The following is a 20141-nucleotide window of genomic DNA, read 5'->3' on the forward strand; positions in this document are numbered from 1 at the left end:
AAACTGTGATAAAAGGCTACAACATGATGAATGACTACACTGTGATAAAAGGCTACAACATTATAAAAGGCTACACTGTGATAAAAGGTTACACTGTGATCAAAGGCAACGTGATCAAAGGCAACAACATGATAAAAGGCTACACTGTGATAAAAACCTAATACATGATAAAAGGTTACACTGTGATAAAAGGCTGAACCGTGATTAAAGGCTACACATTGATAAAAGACTACACTGTGATAAAAGGCCACACTGTGTTGAAAGGTTACACTGTGATAAAAACCTAATACATGATAAAAGGCTACACTGTGATAATAGGCTACACCAGGATAAAAAGCCACACTTTGATAAAAGAGTACACTGTGATAAAAGGCCACACCATTATAAAAAGCCACACTGTGATGAAGGCTACAACATGATAAAAGGCTACACTGTGATAAAAACCTAATACATGATAAAAGGTTACACTGTGATCAAAGTCTTCAACATGATAAAAGGCTACACTGTGATAAAGGCTACAACATGAAAAAAGGCTAAACTGTGATAAAAGGCTACAACATGATGAATGACTACACTGTGATAAAAGGCTACACTGTGATAAAAGGCTACACTTTGATAAAAGAATTCACCGTGATAAAAGGCTACACTTTGATAAAAGACTACACTGTGATAAAAGGCTACACTGTGATAAAAGGGTACAATGTGATAAAAGGCTAAACCGTGATAAAAGGCTACACTTTGATAATAGACTACACTGTGATAAAAGGCTACAACATGATGAATGACTACACTGTTATAAAAGGCTACAACATTATAAAAGGCTACACTGTGATAAAAGGCTACACTGTGATGAAAGGTTACACTGTGATAAAAGGTCACACTGTGATAAAGGCAACACCATGATAAAAAGCCACACTTTGATAAAAGAGTACACTGTGATAAAAGGCCACACTGTGATGAAAGGCTACAACATAATAAAAGGCTACACTGTGATAAAAGGCTACACTGTGATAAAAGGCTACACTTTGATAAAAGAATTCACCGTGATAAAAGGCTACACTTTGATAAAAGACTACACTGTGATAAAAGGCTACAACGTGATAAAAGGCTACACTGTCATAAAAGGCAGCACTGTGACGAAAGGTTACACTGTGATAAAAGTCTACAACATGATAAAAGGCTACACTGTGATAAAGGCTACAACATGATAAAAGTCTACACTGTGATAAAAACCTAATATATGATAAAAGGTTACACTGTGATCAAAGGCTACACTGTGATGAAAGGTTACACAGGGAAGAAAGGTTACACTGTGATAAAAGGCTACACTGTGATGAAAGGTTACACTGTGATAAAAGGCTACACTGTGATAAAAGGGTACAATGTGATAAAAGGCTAAACCGTGATAAAAGGCTACACTTTGATAACAGACTACACTGTGATAAAAGGCTACACTGTGATAAATGACTACACTGTGATAAAAGGTTACACCATGATAAAAAGCCACACTTTGATAAAAGAGTACACTGTGATAAAAGGCCACACTGTGATGAAAGGTTACACTGTGAAAAAAGGTTACACTGTGATAAAAGGCTACAACATGATAAAAGGCTACACTGTGATAAAAGGCCACACTGTGATGAAAGGTTACACCATGATAAAAAGCCACACTTTGATAAAAGAATACACTGTGATAAAAGGCTACAACATGATAAAAGGCTACACTGTGATAAAGGCTACAACATGATAAATGGCTACACTGTGATGAAATGTTACAACGTGATAAAAGGCCACACCGTGATGAAAGGTTACACTGTGATAAAAGGCCACACTGTGATAAAAGGCTACACTGTGATTAAAGGTTACACTGTGATCAAAGGCAACAACATGATCAAAGGCAACAACATGATAAAAGGCTACACTGTGATAAAGGCTACAACATGATAAAAGGCTACACTGTGATAAAAAGCTACAACGTGATAAAAGACTACAATGTGATTAAATGTTACATTGTGATAAAATGCCACACCGTGATAAAAGGTTATACTGTGATAAAAGGCTACAACTTGATAAAAGACTACACTGTGATGAAATGTTACAACGTGATAAAAGGCCACACCGTGATGAAAGGTTACACTGTGATAAAAGGCCACACTGTGATAAAAGGCTACACTGTGATTAAAGGTTACACAGTGATGAAAGGTTACACTGTGATAAAAGGCTACACTGTGATGAAGGCTACAATATGATAAAAGGCTAAACTGTGATAAAAGTCTACAAATGATGAATGACTAGACTGTGATAAAAGGCTACAACATTATAAAAGGCTACACTGTGATAAAAGGTTATACTGTGATCAAAGGCAACAACATGATCAAAGGCCACACTGTGATGAAAGGTTACACTGTGAAAAAAGGTTATACTGTGATAAAAGGCTACAACATCGTAAAAGGCTACACTGTGATAAATGACTACAATGTGATAAAAGGCTACACTGTGATTAAAGGTTACACCGTGATGAAAGGTTACACTGTGATGAAAGGTTACACTGTGATAAAAGGTTAGACTGTGATCAAAGGCAACAACATGATCAAAGGCAACAACATGATAAAAGGCTACACTGTGATAATAGGCTACACCATGAGAAAAAGCCACACTTTGATAAAAGAGCACACTGTGATAAAAGGCCACACTGTGATAAAAGGCTACACCATGATAAAAAGCCACACTTTGATAAAAGAGTACACTGTGATAAAAGGCCACACTGTGATGAAAGGTTACACTGTGAAAAAAGGCTACACTGTGATCAAAGGCAACAACATGATCAAAGGCAACAACATGATAAAAGAGTACACTGTGATAAAAGGCTACACTGTGATAAAGGCTACAACATGATAAAAGGCTACACTGTGATAAAGGCTACAACATGATAAAAGGCTACACTGTGATAAAAGGTTACACTGTGATCAAAAGCAACAACATGATCAAAGGCCACACTGTGATGAAAGGTTACACTGTGAAAAAAGGTTACACTGTGATAAAAGGCAACAAAATTATAAAAGGCTACACTGTGATAATAGGCTACACCATGATAAAAAGCCACACTTTGATAAAAGAGTACACTGTGATAAAAGGCCACACTGTGATGAAAGGTTACACTGTGAAAAAAGGTTACACTGTGATAAAAGGCTACAACATGATAAAAGGCTACACTGTGATAAAAGGTTACACCATTATAAAAGGCCACACTGTGATAAAAGGTTAGACTGTGAAAAAAGGTTACACCATTATAAAAACTACACTGTGATAAAAGGCCACACTGTGATAAAAGGCTACACTTTGATAAAAGAATTCACCGTGATAAAAGGTTACACTGTGATAAAAGGCTACACTGTGATTAAAGGTTTCACAGTGATGAAAGGTTACACTGTGATAAAAGGCTACACTGTGATGAAGGCTACAATATGATAAAAGGCTAAACTGTGATAAAAGGCTACAAATGATGAATGACTACACTGTGATAAAAGGCTACAACATTATAAAAGGCTACACTGTGATAAAAGGTTATACTGTGATCAAAGGCAACAACATGATCAAAGGCCACACTGTGATGAAAGGTTACACTGTGAAAAAAGGCTACACTGTGATTAAAGGTTACACAGTGATGAAAGGTTACACTGTGATAAAAGGCTACACTGTGATGAAGGCTACAATATGATAAAAGGCTAAACTGTGATAAAAGGCTACAAATGATGAATGACTACACTGTGATAAAAGGCTACAACATTATAAAAGGCTACACTGTGATAAAAGGTTATACTGTGATCAAAGGCAACAACATGATGAAAGGTTACACTGTGAAAAAAGATTACACTGTGATAAAAGGCTACAACATCATAAAAGGCTACACTGTGATAAATGACTACACTGTGAAAAAAGGCTACAAAATTATAAAAGGCTACACTGTGATAAAAGGCTACACTGTGATTAAAGGTTACACCGTGATGAAAGGTTACACTGTGATGAAAGGTTACACTGTGATCAAAGGCAACAACATGATCAAAGGCAACAACATGATAAAAGGCTACACTGTGATTAAAGGTTACACCGTGATAAAAGGTTACACTTTGATAAAAGACTACACTGTGATAAAAGGCTACACTGTGATAATAGGCTACACCATGATAAAAAGCCACACTTTGATAAAAGGCAGCACTGTGATAAAAGGCTACACTGTGATAAAAGACTACACTGTGAAAGAAGGTTAGACTCTGATAAAAGGCTACAACATGATAAAAGGCTACACTGTGATAAATGACTACACTGTGATAAAAGGTTACACCATTATAAAAGGCCACACTGTGACAATGGGTTAGACTGTGATAAAAGGCTACAACGTGATGAAAGGCTACACTGTGATAAAAGGCTGAACCGTGATAAAAGGCTACACATTGATAAAAGACTACACTGTGATAAAAGGCCACACTGTGTTGAAAGGTTACACTGTGATCAAAGGCTACAACGTGATTAAAGACTACACTATGATGAAATGTTAGAACGTGATAAAAGGCCACACCGTGATAAAACGTTAGACTGTGATAAAAGGTTGAACCGTGATAAAAGGCTACAACGTGATAAAAGGTTACACTGTGATAAAAGGCAGCACTGTGACGAAAGGTTACACTGTGATCAAAGGCAACAACATGATCAAAGGCCACACTGTGATGAAAGGTTACACTGTGAAAAAAGGTTACACTGTGATAAAAGGCAACAAAATTATAAAAGGCTACACTGTGATAAAAGGCTATACTTTGATAAAAGACTGCACTGTGATAAAAGGTTACACTGTGATAAAAGGCCACACTGTGATAAAAGGCTACACATTGATAAAAGACTACACTGTGATAAAAGGCCACACTGTGATGAAAGGTTACACTGTGATAAAAGGCTACACTGTGACAAAAGGTTACACTGTGATAAAAGGCTACAAAGTGATAAAAGGCTACACTGTGATAAAAGGTAACACTGTGACGAAAGGTTACACTGTGAAAAAAGGTTACACCATTACAAAAACTACACTGTGATAAAAGGCCACACTGTGATAAAAGTCTACACTTTGAAAAAAACATACTACATGATAAAAGGTTACACTGTGATAAAAGGTTACACTGTGATCAAAGGCAACAACATGATCAAAGGCAACAACATGATAAAAGGCTACACTGTGATAAAAGGCTACACTGTGATAATAGGCTACACCATGATAAAAAGCCACACTTTGATAAAAGAGTACACTGTGATAAAAGGCCACACTGTGATGAAAGGTTACACTGTGAAAAAAGATTACACTGTGATAAAAGGCTACAACATGATAAAAGGCTACACTGTGATAAAAAGCTACAACGTGATAAAAGACTACAATGTGATTAAATGTTACAACATGATAAAAGGCCACAACGTGATAAAAGGCTATACTTTGATAAAAGAGTACACTGTGATAAAAGCCCACACTGTGATGAAAGGTTACACTGTGAAAAAAGGTTACACTGTGATAAAAGGCTACAACATGATAAAAGGCTACACTGTGATAAAAGGTTACACCATTATAAAAGGCCACACTGTGATAAAAGGTTAGACTGAGAAAAAAGGCTACACTGTGACGAAAGACTACAGTGTGATAAAAGGTTACACCATTACAAAAACTACACTGTGATAAAAGGCCACACTGTGATAAAAGTCTACACTTTGAAAAAAACATACTACATGATAAAAGGTTACACTGTGATAAAAGGTTACACTGTGATCAAAGGCAACAACATGATCAAAGGCAACAACATGATAAAAGGCTACACTGTGATAAAAGGCTACACTGTGATAATAGGCTACACCATGATAAAAAGCCACACTTTGATAAAAGAGTACACTGTGATAAAAGGCCACACTGTGATGAAAGGTTACACTGTGAAAAAAGGTTACACTGTGATAAAAGGCTACAACATGATAAAAGGCTACACTGTGATAAAAGGTTACACTGTGATAAAAGGTTACACCATTATAAAAGGCCACACTGTGATAAAAGGTTAGACTGTGATAAAAGGCTACACTGTGACGAAAGACTACACTGTGAAAAAAGGCCACACTGTGATAAAAGGCTACACTTTGATAAAAGAATTCACCGTGATAAAAGGCTACACTTTGATAAAAGACTACACTGTGATAAAAGGCTACACTGTGATAAAAGGGTACAATGTGATAAAAGGCTAAACCGTGATAAAAGGCTACACTTTGATAACAGACTACACTGTGAAAAAAGGCAACACTGTGATAAAAGGTTACACTGCGATAAAAGGCTACAACATGATGAATGACTACACTGTTATAAAAGGCTACAACATTATAAAAGGCTACACTGTGATAACAGGCTACACTGTGATGAAAGGTTACACTGTGATAAAAGGCTGAACCGTGATAAAAGGCTACACATTGATAAAAGACTACACTGTGATAAAAGGCCACACTGTGATAAAAGGCTACACTTTGAAAAAAGCCTACTACATGATAAACGGTTACACTGTGATAAAAGGTTACACTGTGATCAAAGGCAACAACATGATCAAAGGCAACAACATGATAAAAGGCTACACTGTGATAAAGGCTACAACATGTTAAAAGGCTACACTGTGATAAAAGGTTACACTGTGATCAAAGGCAACAACATGATCAAAGGCCACACTGTGATGAAAGGTTACACTGTGAAAAAAGGTTACACTGTGATAAAAGGCAACAAAATTATAAAAGGCTACACTGTGATAAAAGGCTACACTGTGATGAAAGGTTACACAGTGATGAAAGGTTACACTGTGATAAAAGGCTACACTGTGATGAAAGGTTACAATGTGAAAAAAGGTTACACTTTGATAAAAGGCAACAACATGATCAAAGGCAACAACATGATAAAAGGCTACACTGTGATAAAAGGCTACACTGTGATAATAGGCTACACCATGATAAAAAGCCACACTTTGATAAAAGAGTACACTGTGATAAAAGGCCACACTGTGATGAAAGGTTACACTGTGAAAAAAGGTTACACTGTGATAAAAGGTTACACCATTATAAAAGGCCACACTGTGATAAAAGGTTAGACTGTGAAAAAAGGCTACACTGTGATAATAGGCTACACCATGATAAAAAGCCACACTTTGATAAAAGAGTACACTGTGATAAAAGGCCACACTGTGATGAAAGGTTACACTGTGAAAAAAGGTTACACTGTGATAAAAGGTTACACCATTATAAAAGGCCACACTGTGATAAAAGGTTAGACTGTGAAAAAAGGCTACACTGTGATAAAAGACTACAACATGACAAAAGGCTACACTGTGATAAAAGGTTACACTGTGATAAAAGGTTACACCATTATAAAAGGCCACACTGTGATAAAAGGTTAGACTGTGATAAAAGTCTACACTGTGACGAAAGACTACACTGTGATAAAAGGCCACACTGTGATAAAAGGCTACACTTTGATAAAAGAATTCACCGTGATAAAAGGCTACACTTTGATAAAAGGCTACACTGTGATAATAGGCTACACCATGAGAAAAAGCCACACTTTGATAAAAGAGTACACTGTGATAAAAGGCCACACTGTGATGAAAGGTTACACTGTGATGAAATGTTACAACGTGATAAAAGGCCACACCGTGATAAAAGGTTAGACTGTGAAAAAAGGCTACACTGTGACGAAAGACTACACTGTGATAAAAGGTTACACCACTATAAAAACTACACTGTGATAAAAGGTCACACTGTGATAAAAGGCTACAACATGATAAAAGGCTAAACTGTGATAAAAGGCTACAACATGATGAATGACTACACTTTGATAAAAGGCTACAACATTATAAAAGGCTACACTGTGATAAAAGGCTACACTGTGATAATAGGCTACACCATGATAAAAAGCCACACTGTGATAAAAGGTTACACTGTGATAAAAGGTTACACCATTATAAAAGGCCACACTGTGATAAAAGGTTAGACTGTGATAAAAGGTTACACTGTGACGAAAGACTACACTGTAATAAAAGATTACACCATTATAAAAAATACACGGTGATAAAAGGCCACACTGTGATAAAAGGCTACACTTTGATAAAAGAATCCACTGTGATAAAAGGTTACACTGTGATAAAAGGCTACACAGTGACAAAAGGCTACAACATTATAAAAGGCTACAACGTGATAAAAGGCCACACCGTGATAAAAGGTTACAATTTGATAAAAGACTACACTGTGATAAAAGGCTACACTTTGATAAAAGGGTACAATGTGATAAAAGGCTAAACCGTGATAAAAGGCTACACTTTGATAAAAGGCTACAACATGATAAAAGGCTAAACTGTGATAAAAGGCTACAACATGATGAATGACTACACTGTGATAAAAGGCTACAACATTATAAAAGGCTACACTGTGATAAAAGGTTACACTGTGATCAAATGCAAAAACATGATGAAAGGCAACAACATGATAAAAGGCTACACTGTGATAAAAAGCCACACTTTGATAAAAGAGTACACTGTGATGAAAGGTTACACTGTGATAAAAAGTTACACTGTGATAAAAGGCTACAACATGATAAAAGGCTACACTGTGATAAAGGCTACAACATGATAAAAGGCTACACTGTGATAAAAAGCTACAACGTGATAAAAGACTACAATGTGATTAAATGTTACAACGTGACAAAAGGCCACACCGTGATAAAAGGTTACACTGTGATAAAAGGCTACAACTTGATAAAAGACTACACTGTGATGAAATGTTACAACGTGATAAAAGGCCACACCGTGATGAAAGGTTACACTGTGATAAAAGGCCACACTGTGATAAAAGTCTACACTGTGATTAAAGGTTGCACAGTGATGAAAGGTTACACTGTGATAAAACGCTACACTGTGATGAAGGCTACAATATGATAAAAGGCTAAACTGTGATAAAAGGCTACAAATGATGAATGACTACACTGTGATGAAAGGCTACAACATTATAAAAGGCTACACTGTGATAAAAGGTTAGACTGTGATGAAAGGCAACAACATGATCAAAGGCCACACTGTGATGAAAGGTTACACTGTGAAAAATGGTTACACTGTGATAAAAGGCTACAACATCATAAAAGGCTACACTGTGATAAATGACTACACTGTGATAAAAGGCTACAAAATTATAAAAGGCTACACTGTGATAAAAGGCTACACGGTGATTAAAGGTTACACCGTGATGAAAGGTTACACTGTGATGAAAGGTTACACTGTGATAAAAGGTTACACTGTGATCAAAGGCAACAACATGATCAAAGGCAACAACATGATAAAAAGCTACACTGTGATAATAGGCTACACCATGATAAAAAGCCAAACTTTGATAAAAGAGTACACTGTGATTAAAGGCCACACTGTGATAAAAGGCTACACTGTGAGAAAAGACTACACTGTGAAAGAGGGTTACACTCTGATATAAGGCTACAACATGATAAAAGGCTTCACTGTGATAATTGACTACACTGTGATAAAAGGCTACACAGTGACAAAAGGCTACAACAATATAAAAGGCTACACCGTGATGAAAGGTTACACTGTGATAAAAGGCTACACTGTGATAAAGGCTACAACATGATAAAAGGCTACACTGTGATAAAAACCTACTACATGATAAAAGGTTACACTGTGATCAAAGGCAACAACATGATCAAAGGCAACAACATGATAAAAGGCTACACTGTGATAATAGGCTACACCATGATAAAAAGCCACACTTTGATAAAAGAGTACACTGTGATAAAAGGCCACACTGGGATGAAAGGTTACACTGTGAAAAAAGATTACACTGTGATAAAAGGCTACAACATGATAAAAGGCTACACTGTGATAAAAAGCTACAACGTGATAAAAGACTACAATGTGATTAAATGTTACAACATGATAAAAGGCCACAACGTGATAAAATGCTACACTTTGATAAAAGAGTACACTGTGATAAAAGGCCACACTGTGATGAAAGGTTACACTGTGAAAAAAGGTTACACTGTGATAAAAGGCTACAACATGATAAAAGGCTACACTGTGATAAAAGGTTACACTGTGATAAAAGGTTACACCATTATAAAAGGCCACACTGTGATAAAAGGTTAGACTGTGATAAAAGGCTACACTGTGACGAAAGACTACACTGTGATAAAAGGCCACACTGTGATAAAAGGCTACACTTTGATAAAAGAATTCACCGTGATAAAAGGCTACACTTTGATAAAAGACTACACTGTGATAAAAGGCTACACTGTGATAAAAGGGTACAATGTGATAAAAGGCTAAACCGTGATAAAAGGCTACACTTTGATAACAGACTACACTGTGATAAAAGGCAACACTGTGATAAAAGGTTACACTGTGATAAAAGGCTACAACATGATGAATGACTACACTGTTATAAAAGGCTCCACCGTGATAAAAGGTTAGACTGTGATAAAAGGCTGAACCGTGATAAAAGGCTACAACATGATAAAAGGCTACACTGTGATAAAAACCTAATACATGATAAAAGGTTACACTGTGATAAAAGGCTACAACATGATAAAAGGCTAAACTGTGATAAAAGGCTACAACATTATAAAAGGCTACACTGTGATAAAAGGCTACACTGTGATAAAAGGTTACACTGTGATCAAAGGCAACATGATCAAAGGCAACAACATGATAAAAGGCTACACTGTAATAAAAGGCCACACTGTGATAAAAGGCCACACTGTGATGAAAGGTTACACTGTGAAAAAAGGTTACACTGTGATAAAAGGCAACAAAATTATAAAAGACTACACGGTGATAAAAGGCTACACTGTGATGAAAGGTTAGACAGTGATGAAAGGTTACACTGTGATAAAAGGCTACACTGTGATAAAAGCTACAACATGAAAAAAGGCTAAACTGTGATAAAAGGCTACAACATGATGAATGACTACACTGTGATAAAAGGCTACAACATTATAAAAGGCTACACTGTGATAAAAGGTTACACTGTGATCAAAGGCAACGTGATCAAAGGCAACAACATGATAAAAGGCTACACTGTGATAAAAACCTAATACATGATAAAAGGTTACACTGTGATAAAAGGCTGAACCGTGATTAAAGGCTACACATTGATAAAAGACTACACTGTGATAAAAGGCCACACTGTGTTGAAAGGTTACACTGTGATAAAAACCTAATACATGATAAAAGGCTACACTGTGATAATAGGCTACACCAGGATAAAAAGCCACACTTTGATAAAAGAGTACACTGTGATAAAAGGCCACACCATTATAAAAAGCCACACTGTGATGAAGGCTACAACATGATAAAAGGCTACACTGTGATAAAAACCTAATACATGATAAAAGGTTACACTGTGATCAAAGTCTTCAACATGATAAAAGGCTACACTGTGATAAAGGCTACAACATGAAAAAAGGCTAAACTGTGATAAAAGGCTACAACATGATGAATGACTACACTGTGATAAAAGGCTACACTGTGATAAAAGGCTACACTTTGATAAAAGAATTCACCGTGATAAAAGGCTACACTTTGATAAAAGACTACACTGTGATAAAAGGCTACACTGTGATAAAAGGGTACAATGTGATAAAAGGCTAAACCGTGATAAAAGGCTACACTTTGATAATAGACTACACTGTGATAAAAGGCTACAACATGATGAATGACTACACTGTTATAAAAGGCTACAACATTATAAAAGGCTACACTGTGATAAAAGGCTACACTGTGATGAAAGGTTACACTGTGATAAAAGGTCACACTGTGATAAAGGCAACACCATGATAAAAAGCCACACTTTGATAAAAGAGTACACTGTGATAAAAGGCCACACTGTGATGAAAGGCTACAACATAATAAAAGGCTACACTGTGATAAAAGGCTACACTGTGATAAAAGGCTACACTTTGATAAAAGAATTCACCGTGATAAAAGGCTACACTTTGATAAAAGACTACACTGTGATAAAAGGCTACAACGTGATAAAAGGCTACACTGTCATAAAAGGCAGCACTGTGACGAAAGGTTACACTGTGATAAAAGTCTACAACATGATAAAAGGCTACACTGTGATAAAGGCTACAACATGATAAAAGTCTACACTGTGATAAAAACCTAATATATGATAAAAGGTTACACTGTGATCAAAGGCTACACTGTGATGAAAGGTTACACAGGGAAGAAAGGTTACACTGTGATAAAAGGCTACACTGTGATGAAAGGTTACACTGTGATAAAAGGCTACACTGTGATAAAAGGGTACAATGTGATAAAAGGCTAAACCGTGATAAAAGGCTACACTTTGATAACAGACTACACTGTGATAAAAGGCTACACTGTGATAAATGACTACACTGTGATAAAAGGTTACACCATGATAAAAAGCCACACTTTGATAAAAGAGTACACTGTGATAAAAGGCCACACTGTGATGAAAGGTTACACTGTGAAAAAAGGTTACACTGTGATAAAAGGCTACAACATGATAAAAGGCTACACTGTGATAAAAGGCCACACTGTGATGAAAGGTTACACCATGATAAAAAGCCACACTTTGATAAAAGAATACACTGTGATAAAAGGCTACAACATGATAAAAGGCTACACTGTGATAAAGGCTACAACATGATAAATGGCTACACTGTGATGAAATGTTACAACGTGATAAAAGGCCACACCGTGATGAAAGGTTACACTGTGATAAAAGGCCACACTGTGATAAAAGGCTACACTGTGATTAAAGGTTACACTGTGATCAAAGGCAACAACATGATCAAAGGCAACAACATGATAAAAGGCTACACTGTGATAAAGGCTACAACATGATAAAAGGCTACACTGTGATAAAAAGCTACAACGTGATAAAAGACTACAATGTGATTAAATGTTACATTGTGATAAAATGCCACACCGTGATAAAAGGTTATACTGTGATAAAAGGCTACAACTTGATAAAAGACTACACTGTGATGAAATGTTACAACGTGATAAAAGGCCACACCGTGATGAAAGGTTACACTGTGATAAAAGGCCACACTGTGATAAAAGGCTACACTGTGATTAAAGGTTACACAGTGATGAAAGGTTACACTGTGATAAAAGGCTACACTGTGATGAAGGCTACAATATGATAAAAGGCTAAACTGTGATAAAAGTCTACAAATGATGAATGACTAGACTGTGATAAAAGGCTACAACATTATAAAAGGCTACACTGTGATAAAAGGTTATACTGTGATCAAAGGCAACAACATGATCAAAGGCCACACTGTGATGAAAGGTTACACTGTGAAAAAAGGTTATACTGTGATAAAAGGCTACAACATCGTAAAAGGCTACACTGTGATAAATGACTACAATGTGATAAAAGGCTACACTGTGATTAAAGGTTACACCGTGATGAAAGGTTACACTGTGATGAAAGGTTACACTGTGATAAAAGGTTAGACTGTGATCAAAGGCAACAACATGATCAAAGGCAACAACATGATAAAAGGCTACACTGTGATAATAGGCTACACCATGAGAAAAAGCCACACTTTGATAAAAGAGCACACTGTGATAAAAGGCCACACTGTGATAAAAGGCTACACCATGATAAAAAGCCACACTTTGATAAAAGAGTACACTGTGATAAAAGGCCACACTGTGATGAAAGGTTACACTGTGAAAAAAGGCTACACTGTGATCAAAGGCAACAACATGATCAAAGGCAACAACATGATAAAAGAGTACACTGTGATAAAAGGCTACACTGTGATAAAGGCTACAACATGATAAAAGGCTACACTGTGATAAAGGCTACAACATGATAAAAGGCTACACTGTGATAAAAGGTTACACTGTGATCAAAAGCAACAACATGATCAAAGGCCACACTGTGATGAAAGGTTACACTGTGAAAAAAGGTTACACTGTGATAAAAGGCAACAAAATTATAAAAGGCTACACTGTGATAATAGGCTACACCATGATAAAAAGCCACACTTTGATAAAAGAGTACACTGTGATAAAAGGCCACACTGTGATGAAAGGTTACACTGTGAAAAAAGGTTACACTGTGATAAAAGGCTACAACATGATAAAAGGCTACACTGTGATAAAAGGTTACACCATTATAAAAGGCCACACTGTGATAAAAGGTTAGACTGTGAAAAAAGGTTACACCATTATAAAAACTACACTGTGATAAAAGGCCACACTGTGATAAAAGGCTACACTTTGATAAAAGAATTCACCGTGATAAAAGGTTACACTGTGATAAAAGGCTACACTGTGATTAAAGGTTTCACAGTGATGAAAGGTTACACTGTGATAAAAGGCTACACTGTGATGAAGGCTACAATATGATAAAAGGCTAAACTGTGATAAAAGGCTACAAATGATGAATGACTACACTGTGATAAAAGGCTACAACATTATAAAAGGCTACACTGTGATAAAAGGTTATACTGTGATCAAAGGCAACAACATGATCAAAGGCCACACTGTGATGAAAGGTTACACTGTGAAAAAAGGCTACACTGTGATTAAAGGTTACACAGTGATGAAAGGTTACACTGTGATAAAAGGCTACACTGTGATGAAGGCTACAATATGATAAAAGGCTAAACTGTGATAAAAGGCTACAAATGATGAATGACTACACTGTGATAAAAGGCTACAACATTATAAAAGGCTACACTGTGATAAAAGGTTATACTGTGATCAAAGGCAACAACATGATGAAAGGTTACACTGTGAAAAAAGATTACACTGTGATAAAAGGCTACAACATCATAAAAGGCTACACTGTGATAAATGACTACACTGTGAAAAAAGGCTACAAAATTATAAAAGGCTACACTGTGATAAAAGGCTACACTGTGATTAAAGGTTACACCGTGATGAAAGGTTACACTGTGATGAAAGGTTACACTGTGATCAAAGGCAACAACATGATCAAAGGCAACAACATGATAAAAGGCTACACTGTGATTAAAGGTTACACCGTGATAAAAGGTTACACTTTGATAAAAGACTACACTGTGATAAAAGGCTACACTGTGATAATAGGCTACACCATGATAAAAAGCCACACTTTGATAAAAGGCAGCACTGTGATAAAAGGCTACACTGTGATAAAAGACTACACTGTGAAAGAAGGTTAGACTCTGATAAAAGGCTACAACATGATAAAAGGCTACACTGTGATAAATGACTACACTGTGATAAAAGGTTACACCATTATAAAAGGCCACACTGTGACAATGGGTTAGACTGTGATAAAAGGCTACAACGTGATGAAAGGCTACACTGTGATAAAAGGCTGAACCGTGATAAAAGGCTACACATTGATAAAAGACTACACTGTGATAAAAGGCCACACTGTGTTGAAAGGTTACACTGTGATCAAAGGCTACAACGTGATTAAAGACTACACTATGATGAAATGTTAGAACGTGATAAAAGGCCACACCGTGATAAAACGTTAGACTGTGATAAAAGGTTGAACCGTGATAAAAGGCTACAACGTGATAAAAGGTTACACTGTGATAAAAGGCAGCACTGTGACGAAAGGTTACACTGTGATCAAAGGCAACAACATGATCAAAGGCCACACTGTGATGAAAGGTTACACTGTGAAAAAAGGTTACACTGTGATAAAAGGCAACAAAATTATAAAAGGCTACACTGTGATAAAAGGCTATACTTTGATAAAAGACTGCACTGTGATAAAAGGTTACACTGTGATAAAAGGCCACACTGTGATAAAAGGCTACACATTGATAAAAGACTACACTGTGATAAAAGGCCACACTGTGATGAAAGGTTACACTGTGATAAAAGGCTACACTGTGACAAAAGGTTACACTGTGATAAAAGGCTACAAAGTGATAAAAGGCTACACTGTGATAAAAGGTAACACTGTGACGAAAGGTTACACTGTGAAAAAAGGTTACACCATTACAAAAACTACACTGTGATAAAAGGCCACACTGTGATAAAAGTCTACACTTTGAAAAAAACATACTACATGATAAAAGGTTACACTGTGATAAAAGGTTACACTGTGATCAAAGGCAACAACATGATCAAAGGCAACAACATGATAAAAGGCTACACTGTGATAAAAGGCTACACTGTGATAATAGGCTACACCATGATAAAAAGCCACACTTTGATAAAAGAGTACACTGTGATAAAAGGCCACACTGTGATGAAAGGTTACACTGTGAAAAAAGATTACACTGTGATAAAAGGCTACAACATGATAAAAGGCTACACTGTGATAAAAAGCTACAACGTGATAAAAGACTACAATGTGATTAAATGTTACAACATGATAAAAGGCCACAACGTGATAAAAGGCTATACTTTGATAAAAGAGTACACTGTGATAAAAGCCCACACTGTGATGAAAGGTTACACTGTGAAAAAAGGTTACACTGTGATAAAAGGCTACAACATGATAAAAGGCTACACTGTGATAAAAGGTTACACCATTATAAAAGGCCACACTGTGATAAAAGGTTAGACTGAGAAAAAAGGCTACACTGTGACGAAAGACTACAGTGTGATAAAAGGTTACACCATTACAAAAACTACACTGTGATAAAAGGCCACACTGTGATAAAAGTCTACACTTTGAAAAAAACATACTACATGATAAAAGGTTACACTGTGATAAAAGGTTACACTGTGATCAAAGGCAACAACATGATCAAAGGCAACAACATGATAAAAGGCTACACTGTGATAAAAGGCTACACTGTGATAATAGGCTACACCATGATAAAAAGCCACACTTTGATAAAAGAGTACACTGTGATAAAAGGCCACACTGTGATGAAAGGTTACACTGTGAAAAAAGGTTACACTGTGATAAAAGGCTACAACATGATAAAAGGCTACACTGTGATAAAAGGTTACACTGTGATAAAAGGTTACACCATTATAAAAGGCCACACTGTGATAAAAGGTTAGACTGTGATAAAAGGCTACACTGTGACGAAAGACTACACTGTGAAAAAAGGCCACACTGTGATAAAAGGCTACACTTTGATAAAAGAATTCACCGTGATAAAAGGCTACACTTTGATAAAAGACTACACTGTGATAAAAGGCTACACTGTGATAAAAGGGTACAATGTGATAAAAGGCTAAACCGTGATAAAAGGCTACACTTTGATAACAGACTACACTGTGAAAAAAGGCAACACTGTGATAAAAGGTTACACTGCGATAAAAGGCTACAACATGATGAATGACTACACTGTTATAAAAGGCTACAACATTATAAAAGGCTACACTGTGATAACAGGCTACACTGTGATGAAAGGTTACACTGTGATAAAAGGCTGAACCGTGATAAAAGGCTACACATTGATAAAAGACTACACTGTGATAAAAGGCCACACTGTGATAAAAGGCTACACTTTGAAAAAAGCCTACTACATGATAAACGGTTACACTGTGATAAAAGGTTACACTGTGATCAAAGGCAACAACATGATCAAAGGCAACAACATGATAAAAGGCTACACTGTGATAAAGGCTACAACATGTTAAAAGGCTACACTGTGATAAAAGGTTACACTGTGATCAAAGGCAACAACATGATCAAAGGCCACACTGTGATGAAAGGTTACACTGTGAAAAAAGGTTACACTGTGATAAAAGGCAACAAAATTATAAAAGGCTACACTGTGATAAAAGGCTACACTGTGATGAAAGGTTACACAGTGATGAAAGGTTACACTGTGATAAAAGGCTACACTGTGATGAAAGGTTACAATGTGAAAAAAGGTTACACTTTGATAAAAGGCAACAACATGATCAAAGGCAACAACATGATAAAAGGCTACACTGTGATAAAAGGCTACACTGTGATAATAGGCTACACCATGATAAAAAGCCACACTTTGATAAAAGAGTACACTGTGATAAAAGGCCACACTGTGATGAAAGGTTACACTGTGAAAAAAGGTTACACTGTGATAAAAGGTTACACCATTATAAAAGGCCACACTGTGATAAAAGGTTAGACTGTGAAAAAAGGCTACACTGTGATAATAGGCTACACCATGATAAAAAGCCACACTTTGATAAAAGAGTACACTGTGATAAAAGGCCACACTGTGATGAAAGGTTACACTGTGAAAAAAGGTTACACTGTGATAAAAGGTTACACCATTATAAAAGGCCACACTGTGATAAAAGGTTAGACTGTGAAAAAAGGCTACACTGTGATAAAAGACTACAACATGACAAAAGGCTACACTGTGATAAAAGGTTACACTGTGATAAAAGGTTACACCATTATAAAAGGCCACACTGTGATAAAAGGTTAGACTGTGATAAAAGTCTACACTGTGACGAAAGACTACACTGTGATAAAAGGCCACACTGTGATAAAAGGCTACACTTTGATAAAAGAATTCACCGTGATAAAAGGCTACACTTTGATAAAAGGCTACACTGTGATAATAGGCTACACCATGAGAAAAAGCCACACTTTGATAAAAGAGTACACTGTGATAAAAGGCCACACTGTGATGAAAGGTTACACTGTGATGAAATGTTACAACGTGATAAAAGGCCACACCGTGATAAAAGGTTAGATTGTGATGAAAGGCTACAACATGATGAATGACTACACTGTGATAAAAGGCTACAACATAAAAAAAGGCTACACTGTGATAAAAGGTTACACTGTGATCAAAGGCAACATGATCAAAGGCAACAACATGATAAAAGGCTACACTGTGATAAATGACTACACTGTGATAAAAGGTTACACCATGATAAAAAGCCACACTTTGATAAAAGAGTACACTGTGATAAAAGGCCACACTGTGATGAAAGGTTACACTGTGAAAAAAGGTTACACTGTGATAAAAGGCTACAACATGATAAAAGGCTACACTGTGATAAAAGGCCACACTGTGATAAAAGGTTGCACTGTGAAAAAAGGTTACACTGTGATCAAAGGCCACACTGTGATGAAAGGTTACACTGTGAAAAAAGGCTACACTGTGATTAAAGGTTACACAGTGATGAAAGGTTACACTGTGATAAAAGGCTACACTGTGATGAAGGCTACAATATGATAAAAGGCTAAACTGTGATAAAAGGCTACAAATGATGAATGACTACACTGTGATAAAAGGCTACAACATTATAAAAGGCTACACTGTGATAAAAGGTTATACTGTGATCAAAGGCAACAACATGATGAAAGGTTACACTGTGAAAAAAGATTACACTGTGATAAAAGGCTACAACATCATAAAAGGCTACACTGTGATAAATGACTACACTGTGAAAAAAGGCTACAAAATTATAAAAGGCTACACTTTGATAAAAGGCTACACTGTGATTAAAGGTTACACCGTGATGAAAGGTTACACTGTGATGAAAGGTTACACTGTGATCAAAGGCAACAACATGATCAAAGGCAACAACATGATAAAAGGCTACACTGTGATTAAAGGTTACACCGTGATAAAAGGTTACACTTTGATAAAAGACTACACTGTGAAAAAAGGCTACACTGTGATAATAGGCTACACCATGATAAAAAGCCACACTTTGATAAAAGGCAGCACTGTGATAAAAGGCTACACTGTGATAAAAGACTACACTGTGAAAGAAGGTTAGACTCTGATAAAAGGCTACAACATGATAAAAGGCTACACTGTGATAAATGACTACACTGTGATAAAAGGTTACACCATTATAAAAGGCCACACTGTGACAATGGGTTAGACTGTGATAAAAGGCTACAACGTGATGAAAGGCTACACTGTGATAAAAGGCTGAACCGTGATAAAAGGCTACACATTGATAAAAGACTACACTGTGATAAAAGGCCACACTGTGTTGAAAGGTTACACTGTGATCAAAGGCTACAACGTGATTAAAGACTACACTATGATGAAATGTTAGAACGTGATAAAAGGCCACACCGTGATAAAACGTTAGACTGTGATAAAAGGTTGAACCGTGATAAAAGGCTACAACGTGATAAAAGGTTACACTGTGATAAAAGGCAGC

Source organism: Semicossyphus pulcher, unplaced genomic scaffold, assembly GCF_022749685.1.
Source record: "Semicossyphus pulcher isolate SPU_LCO1_2020_fin unplaced genomic scaffold, fSemPul1.0.p SCAF_5, whole genome shotgun sequence".
NCBI lineage: Eukaryota > Metazoa > Chordata > Actinopteri > Labriformes > Labridae > Semicossyphus > Semicossyphus pulcher.